A 17112-nucleotide genomic window follows, 5' to 3' on the forward strand; every position below is an offset into this window, starting at 1 on the left:
TGCACAGGGAAGTGAGAGCGAAAGAAGGGTCTACGGAGAAGGAGAGGGAGTTGGCCAAAAGACCAATAATGCCATTCATGATTGACAATTGGACATCAGTTTTTATTATATATGCAAGTGTTTACTGCGAGAAGTTTCCAGAAGGTGTGTAGCACTGTTGAAATACATGGATGTAATAAGGAAGGCGTTTACGAGTTTTGGGGTTTTAGTTTTGGTGAGATACAATAAAGAGTTTAGGGCAAGGATGGCAGAGGATAGCCAGGCTGTGTTAGGAGAGATTTACATGGATCTCTGGCTGCAATGGATGACGCCTACGAGGCCAGCACCAACGTTGCATACAGCGAGCGGTTTACCTCTGCCATACCGGCCCTTTCATGGTCATCCCGCCCCATAGGGGTCCTGGGGGAGGAGGCAGGGGTCAGCCCTCAGCAGCATGTTGGGCTTTCAATAAAGAAGGCTGCACAAGTACGGTGTGCAAGTTCAAGCACGAGTGCAGCAGATGTCATGGACAGCATCCCTTTATGCAATGTTTCCAATCAGGGGACAGTGGGAGAGGGTGTGGTACAGGTCGCAGGGTTGTGGGGAAAGGACAATACGCCAGTTAGAGTGGCAGTTTGGGAGAAGTGGCTCAGCTTTTTCCCAGATAGAGAAGGTGTCAAGATTTTGCGGGAAGGTTTTCACAAGTATTTTAGGTTGTGTTATCAAGTCCAAGGTTGCAACGGTGGGTGGAAAATTTTAAGTCGTCGAGGTAAAATGTTGAAGTGGTGAGGGCGAAACTGCACAAGGAGGTGGCAGTGGGGAGAGTGGAAGGGCCATTTACAGATTTGTCGGAAGACTTGGTGGTGTCGGTTATAGGTCAAAGTACTGAAATCAAAGGATCGAAACACAAAAGGATCGAAAGTCAAAGGATCGACAACCCATACACAAAATGTAAACGGGTCATTTGATCGAAACAAAAGGCTCGACCCTTGAAATAGGTAATGAAGCTAAAGAAAGGGTTAAAGGACAACATCGAAATAAAGAGTAAAGCACCTTGTTTTGAAACAATAAGCACAGCTGATGGTTGAAAACAAACTGTCAGTGCGTGAGCGAAGGTGACAGAGAGAGCAGCTGACAAATACAACCGAGTGAATAACGTATACGTGACTGAAATAAAGCGGTAAGTAAAACACATAAAACATGCAAAATAAGAAAGTCATTCGCACATTATAGCAGAATAGGTAAATTCATTTATACAATTTACTGTTTCAGATACAATTTCATACAGAAATGGAATTCATAAAGTCACAGATGGGAGCTTCACAATTGGCATATGAGGGATATGTGTACAACAGGGAATGTACAAGAAATGAAAAAAGTTATAGGAAATGCAAGGATTACAGAAAATTAAACTGCACCGCCAGAGCTATAACCAAAAGGGAGAATATACGGTTAACTGGTGAGCATAACCATATGCCGGACAATACCACAGTCTTAATAAAGAAAATGATAAATGAGCTAAAACAAAATGTGGAAATGAATAAAAATGAGGCGACAAGCTCAATAATAAACAAAGCTTACAAGACATTACCACTACATGTAACCGCACAGATGCCAAATACAAAATTAATGAAATGGAATGTGAACAGGCAGAAACAACGCAAGGAAACCTTACCAATGGCACCTCAAACTTATGTAAATATGATTGTACCGGACATTTTACAAAAAACAGAAAAAGGTGAGCCATTTTTGTGGAAAACGTTAGATGTGAACAGTGAGAAAATGTTAATTTTTACAACTTTAACTAATATGACACACTTGGGGGATTCAACTATATGGCATGGGGACGCTACTTTTAAATCATGTCCAGCACCATTTCTTCATTTTTACAGCATTCATGGGACAATTAATGGGACAGTTATACCTTTAATTTATGTTTTAATGCCTGTAAAATCAGAGGAACCGTACAGATGTATATATAAATTAATTAGAGAATCATTGCCAGAAAAAACACCAAAAACAATAATCATGGATTTTGAGCAAGGACAAATAAAAGTATTTTCTAAAATATATCCCGACACTCATATTCAGGGCTGTTTTTTTTCATTTCGGACAATCATTATGGAAAAAAATTCAGAAACTAGGATTATGGACAATGTACATAGAGGACACAGAATTCCAACACCAAATCAAGAAATTATATGCGTTAGCTTTTGTAAGAGAGGACATGGTTGTAAAATATTATGACACTTTGATTTCATCAGAATACTATACAAATCATGAAGAACAATTAAGCAATTTAATGGACTATATGGAGTGCACGTGGGTTGGTCAACTAACAAGACATGGTACCAGAAGAAAAGGAAAATATGAAATAAACATATGGAATTGCTATAAATCCGTAAAAGAAAACTGGCCTAGAACCAACAACATACAGGAGGGATGGCACGGCAAAATAAATAAGGAATTCAACACCAACAATCCGAACTTATGGCACTTTATTAACAACCTGAAATCTGAACAAAATACGCAAGAAATGAAACTGTCACAAACAATATCCATGAAAAACCAACCAACAAGTAAAAAAAAATACAGAGACTACGAGGAACGAATCTGTCATCCGCAATCGCCACCGTGGTTGGCGGCTCCTTCCACGTTGGAGACTGCGAACCGGCATATAGGCATTGCAGTCCCTTCTTTGTTTCTGGTATAGGCCCATTGGCCGGCCGCAGGGCTGCCGGGAGTTAAATTCTCCTTCCTCCCGGCAGTCGCTGCGTTTCAACCTCGCTGGTTCTCGCTCCAGCTCTCATGGTTCTTTCGCTCTGTTTCTTTGTGGCTCCAGTTATCCGCTGCCCGCTTTTGCTCGACTACGGATGTTGGTGCCGGCTGGTGTATTCGATCCCCTAGCGAATCGCTTTTCCTACCTGTCTTCTCTCACTCTGCCTTCCCCTCTGGCAGTGGTTTTTCTCTCTTCCTTTTTCTCCAGCCGTTCTCTCGGCTATTTTCCTGGGGTTTTTTCCTCGCCCCTCTCGGTTGCTGCTTCGGCGGCGAGTCCTGTTTTTCTCTTACACCACTACCCTCTCTGTTAGCGGTCCTCCAGTTTTCCCTTTTCTCTTCTTCTTTCTCTCTAGGCCGTGCTATCGGGGTCTGGTGGTTCAGCAGTCCCATTTTCTCCATGGCTGCCGGTACCCTACCTCGTAGGGTTTCCTCTACTCGACTGCAGTTATCGTCTCTGCTTCCGGAGTGTGTTCCTCATCATCTTCCCGGCGGATTTCGGCACTTCTTCAGACCAGCAAGTTCTGCCTTGGACATTCACCTGTCTATGACCTCCCGGCTAAGGGTTTTTTCCCCCGTGTGGGTTTTTCCCTTATTTCCCGGCCTGCTCCCGGAGGAGGAGTCCCGGGACGGCTGTTCAGCCAGCTGTCACTGTGGCTTCTCTCCGAGACAGGCAAGCGCTACCAAAAAAGGGAAGAGACTACCTAAGTCGGCGGAATCTACTAGATACAGACAACTCAGGAGGTTCAGGTGAGGAGAGTGTGTAGGGACAGGAGGACAAGTCGGTTCAGAAGTACAAACAGTCACAGATTGAAACGCCAAGAGTTATCAAGATGTCAGCTGAAGAACAAGTCCAGGAGCTATGGAAGGCTTTTCAAACAATGCCGCTGGAATTACAGGGTGTTAAGACCGAGAACGCCCTCCTTAAAAAGATGGTGGCAGCCAGGGAACCCTCACACCCTCCGGAACTACCCGCTATGGCTCTTTCTTCAGGAAAATTCGATGGTTCACCTAAAAGAATGAAAGAATTCCTGGAGGCCTGTACCATCTACTTCACCTTCAGACCTCATACTTTTTCTACGGACCAGGCCAGAGTGGAGTTTCTTATCTCCAATATGACGGGGAACGCCTTGGCCTGGGCCACGCCATTGGTGACAAGTAGTAATGCCATTCTGCAGGACTTCTCTGGGTTTCAGAACTTATTAAAGCAGACCTTTGAACGTCCTGAATTAACTTTTACCGCAAGTGAAGATTTGCTTGATGTAAGGCAAGGTACTCTAGATGTATTGACTTACATCTCATCCTTCAAGACACTGGCGGCAGGGGCTGGGTGGCCCGACCAGGCACAGTATGCTATTTTCAGGAGGGGTCTGAGAGAAGAGATCAAGGATGAGTTAGCCAGGTCTCCCCGCTCTCCCACTTTTTCAGATCTTCTCGCTGCTGCTCTACACATCGAGTTTCGTCTCCAAGAGAGAAGGACAGAACGCCGGAAACAAAGAGGATCGGGAACTACAGTAGACCCTCCTCCACACTCTTCCTCTGGACGCTTCTCTTCTAACCCAGCTGACGAACCAATGCAGATCGGCACCACAAGAGCACCTCTGTCCTCTGCCGAGACACGACGAAGAAGAGAGAAAGGTCTGTGCGCTTATTGCGGTTCCGACCAACATGTTCTCAAAGACTGCTCCGAATTGCCAGAGAAGAAGGCGGGAAACGATTACCCTCGGCGCCAATAGGGACCGGTGTCCGGGGGAATTCAGATGTTCTTCATCGTCCCTACATGACTCTTTCTGTTTCAGCCTCAGAATCTCAAGATGACTCCAGACTGATGGTGTTATCAGTCCACTTGCTCCTCAAGGGTATACCAGTGGAAACCTTGGCCTTGCTGGATTGCGGAGCAGCAGGCAACTTTGTGGACACTCTGTGGGCAGATAAGATGGGTCTGAAATGGATATCCCGGAAGGAAGGTCAGAAGGTGGAAGGAGTCGATGGAACACCTTTATCTTCCGGACTTATCACTCATACCACAGATCAGCTCTCTTTGGTCATCAACCAACACACGGAGGTCCTGCAATTCGACATCATTAGGGCCGCTCATTTCCCCATTATTCTAGGTATTCCTTGGCTTCGCAGGCACAACCCTTGCATCAATTGGACCGAAAACCAACTGAGCTTTTGTTCCCCCTACTGTACTGCCAACTGTCTTCCGTCAGAAGCCAGAGAAGATCAACAGTCTGTTAAGGTTCTCTCCCATGATCACGTGGGAATTCACACTCTCCCCAACTTTTGTGCTGAATACTCTGAGGTATTCAAAGAGAACCCTCACGCTCGACTACCTCCACATCGGCCAGAAGACTGCTCGATTGATCTCGAACCTAATGCTCTGGTTCCATTTGGGCGAATGTTCTCGCTTACCCAGTCTGAAAAGAAGGTACTAAGGAGTTATTTGGACACAAATTTGGAGAATGGGCTCATCCGCCCTTCAAAATCTCCCGCTGGGGCATCTCTATTTTTCATCAAAAAGAAAGACACCACCGATCTCCGACCCTGTATTGACTATCGGGGTCTCAACAAGGTTACTGTTCGTGATCGGTATCCCATGCCACTCATAACCGACATCATCGAAGCTGTGCAAGGGGCTCGGATCTTTACCAAGTTAGATCTCCGGAATGCATACCATCTGCTCCGCATAACCGAAGGGGACGAATGGAAGACAGCTTTTCGTACCCCCTACGGTCTTTATGAATATAGGGTGATACCGTTTGGATTGGTGAACGCATCAGCGGCGTTCCAAAGATTCATGGATAGGATGTTCTCGGATTTACTGTCGGTCTCAGTCATGATATCTACCTTGACGATATCCTGATTTTCTCCCCCAAGGAGCATGTCAAACACGTCACCCAGGTGTTGTCTCGGCTTCAGGAGAACCAATTGCTGGTCAAGGCTGAAAAATGCAAATTCGCGGTATCCTCAGTACATTATCTCAGATTCGTCCTTTGTGAAGAAAGAGTTGCCATGAATCAGACCAAGGTTGAGGCCATTCTCGACTGGCCGGCCCCTACTTCGGTTCGGGAGGTCCAAAGATTCTTGGGACTAGCAAACTACTACTGACGATTCATTCCGAATTTTTCTGATGTGGTGTACCCCATTACACGACTGCTCAAGAAGGAGGCATCCCCGTTTTCCTGGTCGGATGAGGCCAGAAAGAATTTCTGTATTCTTAAAAGCCTTTTTTGTTCTGCTCCCATTCTTCAGCATCCAGATCAAACACGACCATTTATACTGGAAACGGATGCTTCGGCGGTCGCGGTAGGAGCTGTTCTTCTCCAGACCATGCAGGGTGTAGAACATCCCGTGGCGTATTTGTCTAAAACTCTTTCTTCCAGTCAGCTCAACTATTTGGTGCTAGAAAAGGAGCTATTGGCCATGAAACTTGCCTGTGAAGAGTGGCGACATCTGCTATTAGGAGCCAGACATCAATTTCTGATCAGAACCAATCACAAGAATCTCAAGGTTCTACAAGAATTGGAGTGTTCGAATTCCAGGCAGGCTAGATGGGCGCACCTTTCTGCTCAGTTCGATTTCCAAGTCACATATATCCCTGGATCACAGAACAGTTTGGCGGATGCCTTGTCCCGCAAGGACTCCACTAAAGAGCACACTGCCATCAAGAATGAATCCATGTTTAACCGCAATCAAATTCTGGCTTTCATCGGTTCTTTCCTTCAAGAGGTTAAGACTGCCCTAGTTCAAGAAATGCCTCGACGGTCCTTAAGCCCTACCTCTCCTTTTCAATTGAAAGGGGGCTGGCTTTTCTACAAAAGAAGATTGTACATTCTGATGGGTCCTCTATGCTCTAAGATCCTGAAGTGGAGTCATGACTCTCGCTCTGCCGGACATAGAGGAGCCGATAACACTCTTGAGCTCCTCTCTAGAACTTTTCTTTGGCCTAACGCGAAGAAGGAGACCTATGATTATGTCAAACCCTGTCCGATTTGTGCCAGAGCCAAGTATCACCCGGGGAAACCTTTGGGTCTGTTGACTCAGGTCGAACTCCCTGTTCGTCCTTGGGGATTGATCTCCACTGATTTCATTGTTGACCTACCAGTCTCTGAAGCTTGTACCTGCATTATGGTTACGGTGGATGCTTTTTCTAAGCTGGCGCATTTCTCCCCTCTTCCAGGTTTGCCTACCGCTGCCAAAATGGCAGAGGTTTTTTCTCGGGACATTTTCAAGTTGCACGGTCTTCCCGATAAGATAATTTCCGATCAGGGTAGCCAGTACATCTCAAAATATTGGACTGCCTTGTGTAACCGGTTGGGCATCGAAAGAGCTCTGTCTTCGGGTTTTCACCCAGAATCTAATGGTCAGATGGAACGCCTCAACGCTACTCTGGAGCAATACTTACGGTGCTATGTCACCCAACATCAAGACAACTGGGTCTCGTTACTTCCTACTGCAGAATTCTCTTATAACAACACCAGACATTCTTCCACCGGACTCTCTCCTTTCTTCTGTACTTATGGGGTTCACCCCCGTTCGGTGTTTCCAGATGTTCCCGAGTACACCAACTCTCCGGCAGTGGAAGAGGGCTTAGAGAACATCAAAGAAGCTCAGTCTTCCGCTATTCGGAGCCTTGAGGCCAGCCGTCAACGGACAAAATCCTGTGCCGATCGACACTGCAAAGATTGTCCGGCCTGGGAGCCCGGCGATCAGGTGTGGCTATCCACCCGGTTTTTGCCCAGATGGACACGGCCTTCTAAATTATCTCCTCGATTTCTGGGGCCTTTTCCCATTCTCTCTAAGGTGAATCCAGTGGCTTATCGACTCAGGCTTCCGTTCACTCTTCGCCGCATTCACCCTGTTTTTCATTCTTCTCTTCTCAAGCCATACTATCCTGATCCTCATCACAGACCCATTCCCAAGTCTACTCCGACAAGTTCTCCAGAGTTGGAGGAGTATGAGGTATCTCGTATCCGCGATTCCAGGTTTTATCGTGGGTGTCTTGAATACCTTTTGTCCTGGAAGGGCTACCCTGAGTCGGAGGACTCTTGGGAAAGGGCTTCTCAGGTTCACGCACCAAGACTGCTAGCCCAATTTCACCGCCGTTACCCAGGGAAGCCCGGGGCGGCCAGGTGGGGAGGAGGGCATACTGTCATCCGCAATCGCCACCGCGGTTGGCGGCTCCTTCCACGTTGAAGACTACGAACCGGCAGATAGGGATTGCAGTCCCTTCTTTGTTTCTGGTATAGGCCCATTGTCCGGCCGCAGGGCTGCCGGGAGTTAAATTCTCCTTCCTCCCGGCAGTCGCTGCGTTTCAACCTCGCTGGTTCTCGCTCCAGCTCCACTGGTTCTTTCGCTCTGTTTCTTTGTGGCTCCAGTTATCCGCTGCCCACTTTTGCTCGACTACGGATCTTGGTTCCGGCTGGTGTATTCGCTCCCCTAGCGAATCGCTTTTCCTACCTGTCTTCTCTCACTCTGCCTTCCCCTCTGGCAGTGGTTTTTCTCTCTTCCTTTTTCTCCAGCCGTTCTCTCTGCTATTTTCCTGGGGTTTTTTCCTCGCCCCCTCTCGGTTGCTGCTTCGGAGGCGAGTCCTGTTTTTGTCTTACACCGCTACCCTCTCTGTTAGCGGTCCTCCAGTTTTCCCTTTTCTCTTCTTCTTTCTCTCTAGGCCGTGCTCTCGGGGTCTGGTGGTTCAGCAGTCCCATTTTCTCCACGGCTGCCGGTACCCTACCTCGTAGGGTTTCCTGTACTCGACTGCAGTTATCGTCTCTGCTTCCGGAGTGTGTTCCTCATCATCTTCCCGGCGGATTTCGGCACTTCTTCAGACCAGCAAGTTCTGCCTTGGACATTCACCTGTCTACGACCTCCCGGCTAAGGGTTTTTTCCCCGTGTGGGTTTTTCCCTTATTTCCCGGCCTGCTCCCGGAGGAGGAGTCCCGGAATGGCTGTTCAGCCAGCTGTCACTGTGGCTTCTCTCCGAGACAGGCAAGCGCTACCAAAAAAGGGAAGAGACTACCTGAGTCGGCGGAATCTACTAGATACAGACAACTCAGGAGGTTGAGGTGAGGAGAGTGTGGAGGGACGGGAGGACAAGTCGGTTCAGAAGTACAAACAGGCACAGAATCACAAGCATTGTAAGCGGTTTTGAAAGTACAGAACCCATGCAATTCCTGGAAGCAATAGCATACAACTTAAAATGTTGATAAAAAATAAAAATAAACTCACCAAGAAACGCCACTTCTGACCACCGAAAACACACACCAAATGCTGGAAACCATATCCAAATAGTAACTCTAAGATAACTCCTTCCGTTGGAAACAAAAACCCAAATCCATGCACGCGTACTCCAAGCCATAGAATCCATGAAAAAAAAACTTTGATCCAGAAAAAAGGCATCCATGCAGAAAAAATCCACAAAAAGAAAATCCATCCAATGCTAAATCCATCCGTTGGAAACAAAAACCCAAATCCATGAATGCGTAATCCAAGCCCTAGAATCCATGAAAAAAAAAATATCTTCGCTCCAGTAAAAAAAGGCATCCATGCAGAAATAAATCCACCAAAAAAAATCCATCCAATAGAAAAAAATAAAAAATCCATTAAAACTCGGAGCGTGAGCAAAAGGCAACCAAACTGCGATCGAAAGACTCCAAAAATGGCGTCTACGTCGGCCTACGCAACGCAATACGTCATACGTTACAAACTGATAATAACAAATATACAATTACTTTAAATTTCAAAGGTAATACAACAGCACCACCTAGTGGTCAAAATGTCATATGTTTGTAACACGCTTGTTTCCTTGTTGCAATGCATTACATATATTTAATTATTTAGTAAAACAAAGCACATTTATATATTTAAGAATGTTAACTGCATACCTATTTAAAATGTTATATGACTACATATACATTAGAAAACGTTTCAAAATAAATAAAAAATGTTGAATATATTGAACAATAATAACTATATGTCAAATAAAGAACATTAAAAAAAACATAAAAGTGTTTATGCAATTATTATATTTCGAACATTTTCAAATATATTTCGACCCTTTGACCATTCGACCCTATTGTATTTCGATCAAATGTAGTCGATCCTTTGTCTTTCGATCCTTTGACAGTCAATCCTTTAACTGGACACCGGCGGTGTCCCCATTGGGGGTCGTGCCCAAGAAGGTTGCTGGAAATTTAGGTTAATACACCATTTATCATGGCCGGAGGGCATGTCATTGAATGATTTTATTGCACCATAAGATTGCGAGGTGTCCTATGCGAGTTTGGACCAGGCGGGGGGCTTGGTAGGGGGGGCGTTCATGGCCAAGTGCAACATCAAGGCAGCATTCCTATTATTACAGCTGCATCCAAAGGATTTTTGGCAGCTTGGGATGCACTTTGAAAGACACATATATATATATATACATATGAAGGACCGGCAGTGGTCTTGACCTTTTTAGGGATTGCATTGGATTTGGTGGCCATGACCTCACGCTTGCCGCACGACAAGGTGAGCAGGATGTTAGGTTTGCTGAAGAGGGCAATAGTAGCGTGCAAAACGACATTGGTGGAAATGCAGAGACTAGTGGGGTATCTCAAATTTGCATGTAGGGTAGTGGCCCCGGGGTGCACTTTCTGTAGAAACATGGTGCGGTCTATGCCGGGAGCTAAGTGCCCACATCACATGGTGAAGTTGTCTGGAGTGGTTAGGGAGGACTGCAGGATTTGGCTGCGATTTCTGGAAGGGTTCAATGGGGTGTCCATGTGGCTTCAGAGTGATCCAGTTTCGTGGGATGTGAAAATCATTTCAGACGCAGCAGGCTCAGGAGTTTTTGAAGTTTTCTGGGGGGGAAGGTGGTGTGCGGAAAGGTGGCCAGAGCAGTGGCAGAGAGGAGGTAGAAGCATAGCCTTTCTGGAATGTGTCCCTTTGTTGGTGGCAATGGAGTTGTGGGGAGGTAAATTGAGGAACAAGAAAGTAAATTTCAATATTGATAACGAGGCAGAGGTTAACGTGGTTAACAGGCAGTCAGCAAAGGACCAGAGGGTGGCTAGATTAATGAGAGAATTTGTACTGCGTTGTATGAACTGGAATGTGGTGTTTCGCTGATGCATTATCTAATTTTCAGTGGCAGAGATTCTGTGGAATGGCACCAGAAGCGGTCTGGATCAAGCATCGGATCCCGGAGGAGCTGTGGAGGATAGAAAAATGAGAGCATTGTCATTAGTGTAGGGTTTGCTAGCCCTGGCATCTAGAACAGCATACAAAAGGGCATTGTTGAATTAATAATGGGGGGGGCACGCAGCTGGAAGGGCAGGGAGGATGCAGAGGAAAGAAGAAGGGTTGAATGATTAACTTTCTACTGGAGTGTACGGACAAGGGCTGGTCAAAGGCAACAATATCGAGGAAACTGACAGGCATTGATTTTTACGGGAAATGGTTCTGGGGGTTTCAGCCAAGTGGCGGAGAGATGGCAAGCAGAATGTTGAAAGGTTGGGCAAAACAGAATAGGAGGGAAAAGGACAACAGGAGACCGATCTCAGCGGCCTTCTTGGTTAGGTTATGTAAGGCTTTAGAGGGGGTGTGCTGGTCAGCATGGGAGGGGCACATGTTTTCAACATGTTTCACTTGTTTATTCGTTGGGGCATTTAAGGTGTCTGAGCTATGAAGAGGGAAAGGATGTTTAAGGTGGGGGGATATTCAATTTTCAGATTTAGGTGTGGATATTAAAATCAGGAGATCAAAGATGGACCAGAAATGAAAGGAGTGTGGGTGATTCTGAATAGGGTTAGCAAATAGTTGTGCCCAGTAAGGATAGGTTTATCATGGAAGGAGACATGTGGGGGAAGAGAAGGGTTGGTCTTTCAGCACAAGAACGGGTTGGCAGTGTCAGCAGTACAGGTCTTAGGAGTTACCTGGAAGGCTTTGGTGGCCTTGGCAGAAAGAGCAGAGGTTTTTGGAACTCATTCTTTCAGGATGGGGCTATCAGAGAATAACATTAAGTCTGGGGCACTGGAGGTCGGGAAAGTACAAGAGGTACATCAGAGAGTTTGGGTTGCAGCTGCAACATTGCATTAGTGAGATGGTCAGGGATAGGGGGCTCAGGTGGGACCAATTGCTGCCCATGTTACCGGGATTGAGGGAGCGCCATGGGGTTCCAGAGGGAATAATAGTACACGTGGGGGAGAATTACTTAGTCAGAGACACAAGAGTACCATTGTTAAGGAAAATGAAAAGGGACATGAGCTGGTTAACGGAGATATGGCCCAGGCTAAGGTTGGTTTGGATAAAGTTATTGCCGAGGAGAGTTTGGAGGGGGGTGGTGAATGAAGGGGCAGTGGAAAGGCCTGGGAAGAAGATTAATAGGGAGATTGGAAAGTTTTGTAGTGCTTTGAGGGTGCAAGTGATGGAGCATAGGGAAATATTTAATGAGAATTTTTCAGTTTTTCGGGAGGACAAGTGCATCTCTCGGTATACGGAAACAGTTATTACTTATTGGATGCAAAATTGGCAGTGCAAGACATAATAAAACATTGGTAATAGAAGAAAACCTAGGTTAGGGGCGTAAGGCAGAAATAACACCTCAGGGGAGGGTTTTTGTGGTGCCGTGGACTTGGCTCTTTGACGGATGGGTGGGGGAAGCACAATGGGGTACTAGCACTGTAAAAGAAGGGGGTGGTGCTGTTTGCACAAACGGGCTACCCCAGGGGTACAAAGAGGGGGAACAGGTATTGAAGAAGGAGGGGCGTGGCATCGGGGAGATGGGAGAAAGCGGGAATGAAGGTTGAGAAGATTTTAAGGAGACGGAAGGGAGCTATGGATGGGAAGGAAGGCGTTTGAAATGCTTTAATTATTTAGCTTTGGGGGAATGGAAATTGTTTATTTAATTGTTTGTCAATTCGTTAAAATGGATATGTTAGTCTGTTAGATCAGGGAGCCAGGTTAGCGTTTCTTTGTGAGCTGTGGCCTGTCACATTAAAGCGACCGTTTCCACTAAAAAGCGAGTCTGGGTATTTTTGTCCAGTAAGCCCAAAAGCACCATTTCCGAGTTGCTGCACTACAGCTGTATCTACTGTGGCCCAAAGCAAACGTTGTGGGATATGAAACACTGAGGAAGGCATTTGTGGATCATGGTGTACATTTAATGTGGAAGTGTCTGTAGGAGTCATTTGTAATTGGGCTGTATTGCTGATGTTTCCAATGAAACTCTACATTAAATTGCTCTGTACCCAAAGGTGCCAGCAACGCTTCTCTACAATTAACAGTGCAGTACACACATCTTTTAAACAAATGATCCTAGTCTTTTGTTGGGCAGGTCTTGCATTTTTCAGTTATGCTGCTATAATTTTAAGGGCACGCTTATTAGAGCTGTGCTAACTATACTTTTTAAAAATCAGATACTACCTGTCTATTCCCCCTTTCTAGTGGCATGCAAAGGTGTCATTTAGGGGTCACCAGGGGTCGTACCTTTGACCCCCCTGAGGTCTCCCTTCCTACCCCTGTGGTCTCCATTGCTACCCCTAAAAAAATACATTTAAAAAAAACTTTTCTTTCTTCTTTTTTTTTACAAATTGAAGCTCATTGGCTGTGGCCAATGACATGTGACTCTTTGTTTCTAGAGTGGCTGGCTTTCTTGTTCAAGCTTCTTAAAAAAACAGGGGGTTCCACAAGTGTAACACTTTGAGCAGTGACCCTAAATAACAAAGAATGGGGATAACAAATAATTTGTCTTTCTGGAATTCCATACAATAATCTCTAGACTCATTAAAAGTTTATTTCAGGCACACTTCAGGGGGTGAGTCACTGATTTAGTCTGTTCTTTAACACCTCAAATTCACAATGCAGGCATAATTCTCAAAAAAGCATTTAGAGTAGAATAAGCATCCATTTCGGACTATGTAATTTGCTTTTCGGAAGTTGCAGCATCTGCTGATACATATGTTGATCTATTCTTGTATGAAATGTTTATCACACTACAGTGATATTGTAACCATATTTTTCATAGCGTACTTTGGAACAATGCTATGTGATGCCACTTCATGTTTTGTCAAGGGGTAAAAGGTTATGTGCCATCACTTCACGTGATGTCACTTCGGGGTGGGGTCAAATGACATAACTTCCTGTGATGTCATCAGAGATCAAGGATCATGTGATTTCACTTCCGCTATCCCTGGCATTTATGGTGAAATGACGTCCCTGGCATGCTGCTCTCCCTTTGCCATGATAAAGAACTTCTATTAAGGTATTTATTTTCAATCAGTGTTTGCTAACACTAAAATGAGCATTGACAACCATCTGCACACAAAGAACATAACCATTTCATCCAGCAGGAAGTTACCTTGAAGCAGCCTAAAACTCTGCAAGCAGTGCATGTCATTCTTTTTGCAATACTCAAATGGATTCAGATTGATATGTTATGTCATATACATTTTATGTGTAAAGCACTAGGGACCTAAAGACACTGTGGGCCTAATTTATAGAAAAACTCGAAAACTCCATACTCTGCACGTGAAACAGGTTTGCGCGCATGTTCCGCATATTTATAGAATTGAAATCGCAAAGCAACCCAACACGCTAAATGTTTCGCATCTATTTGGCCATGTGGGGTGAGCACTTATACTTGTGTCTCCATGGCCCCCTCGCAAAAGCGAGTGATTGGACTCAGACGAGGAAAAGACCACACATAAACTATGCAATATCATAAAACAAATGACTTGTTACAGGCCCTCGTTATAGATGTACAAATAAACAAACATATATATCTATATTTTTAGATATATAAAAATATAAATATAAGAAACCACCATTAAACAGGAAGCAGAAGAAACCTATATCTTGGGCACCACAACACTGCTTAGTCCCTCAGCAGGTAGGCAAAGAGATGACTTTTCTAATGGGGCCTGAGGCGGCGCGTCCTCCCTCTCAGCAGGTCTGCATCACATGGGGGTTCAAATTCCAACTAACCTTTGCCATGCAATGCGCTCTCCTTTATGGGGGGGATTTCCCCGCCCTTCTCAGTTGTGTTCGCCCTCGGCTGAAGAGCAGATCACAATTTGAAGGGACAGAGAGTGGAAAAAATCAGAAGTGTAAAAACCCAGCGCCCATCTACACGCATTCATTCCCAGAACCCCTTATCATGCACCCGCAGTATGCTCTGACTCCCTTTCTGTATTCGTCCTTCGGTGGAAAATAAAAGAACTATTCCCCAGTTTGAGTCCACTCAGCAATAATATTTATGTGACCTTGCTCTGTTTTCGCTGCTGTTCGTTTATTGTGTGAGGCCCACGGAAACGCAGGTTTTATTACTGTGATGGGAGATAAGTGTCCAAAATGGCTGGGCATCGAGGCCATGTTATTCTGACTTGCATTTTCGCACAATCATTACACAAAGAAACCTGAGTTGCGCCACAAACACCCACAACACGCCACTGCGCAAACAAAAACCATTGCCAAAGACAATCCATTGTGCCTACCTTCATGTCCACCTTTGCTCCACCAAACAGCACTCCGGTGAAACTGCACACGGTCCCTCGTAAGTCAGGGCTGCACCCCCTGGGAAACTGAGCACAATGACCTGTGCTCAATAAACAATGGCTGCATCCCTGTAAAGCTGCGGGTGGTCCCCTGTAAGTCAAGGCTGCACCCCGGAGAAACTGGAGAACGTCACCCCTACTTCCAAGGCACATATACCCCTAAATCATAGCAGCCCCCTCAAGTCTTGACACCACCCACCAGCCCCCCTCACCTCCGATACTACCCCAGGAAGCCTCCTCAAATCCTAACATCACCCACCAGCCCCATCCCCTCCAACATCACCCGAATCAGCCACCTCAAGTCCAGACACCACCCACCAGCATGCCTCACTTCTGACACTACCCCAGGCAGCCCCCTCCAGTCCTGACCCCACCCACCACCCCCCTCACCTCCAACACTACCCCAGCCAGCCCCCTAACACTACACCTGTTTTTCTACTCCCCCCACCTGTGCCACCACCCCAGGCATCCCCCTGACATGGCACCTCCCTCCCGTAACCCCCTGAGATCTGCCAGTACCCCCAGGTTGACACTGCCGATCGACACACCTACCAGTCCAATGTTGACAAACAACTCACCTCAACAACTCCGGCCTGTAGCAAACATGAAGTACACTGGCCACATATCCCCCTCCAACTTGAAAAACCGGGAGCACTGATGCAGAATTCATGTCCGGAGCTCATCACTGGACTCCTTGGTACATCACACTCAGCTGCACATAAACAGGACAGTATAACATTGCACCAGCAACACTGTGACCACACCACACCATGTACATGTGGCATACTATTGAAATGGAATGCAATGACTGCATCATTCTGCCCATGTGCCATTGCAATGGATTTATAGTGCCGTAAGTGAATGCCATGGAGGCCACAAGTCTGAGACATCACAAATTGTACTGAGTCACATGTAATGTGTTGTCTGCATAGTAGCCCGTACAAAGGAAGGAATGAAGGAAGGTAGTGAGGTAGGCAATCGGGAGTGGCAAAGCCCCCTGCAAGTGACACAAGTCCAACTGGCATGAGGCTGTCTGAGAGTGTGCGAGCCAAGGAGATAGAAAATGTGCATAGGCAGACTAAATAATAAAGAAGCACAGAATCCTGAATTTCAGTGGCTGATGTGCAGCATGATGTGAGAGCAGGGTGTGGGTTATTGCAGTTGTGTGCAGGTGGGGGGCTATGCCTTGAGAGGGATACAGCTCCCGACGAATGAGTGCACAAGTGATGAGTGCAGCCCACACATCCACAGTGAGTCCCCAACCCACTTGACAGTCATAGTCGAAATGCATTACAAAAACCTAGCAAAAGTGATTTTTCACATGGACAAAAAGGGACTGCAACGTGTGTGATCATGAAACATAAACCTGTATTACAACATGCATACAACAAAAACAAAACATGGGGCAAGTGAAATGTCCAGGGCTGAAACTAAAATAAAATCCCAAATGAAACCTAACACAAGGAACTATGTACACAGGCAGCGGGCCTACATGTCCTTCAGTCCGTCCCCCAGGTCAGAGTCACATTCTGCATCTTCCTCCTGTAGGTGGTCTGCTGTTCCTTCCCAGAGGTCTTGCAGGCCCTCTCCTCCTCCTCCATGCAAGCTTCCTCCAGGGCGACAGCTCGCCCCAATGCCCACCTCTCCAACTCCTCTGGTCCTGGCAATCCTTGCATCCCTAGCCTGCTGCCCCTCTGTCATCAGTTTCCTTTGGAAATGTGTCCAGACACACACCAGCTGCTGGAGCCGCTTCCTCTCCTCCTGCCATATGCCAAACATGTCCTACCTCAATTGCCTATTTTGAAACTAACAGTTTTTTCAACAAACAA

This window comes from Ambystoma mexicanum, chromosome 8, assembly GCF_040938575.1.
Source record: "Ambystoma mexicanum isolate Mex_15411 chromosome 8, UKY_AmexF1_1, whole genome shotgun sequence".
NCBI lineage: Eukaryota > Metazoa > Chordata > Amphibia > Caudata > Ambystomatidae > Ambystoma > Ambystoma mexicanum.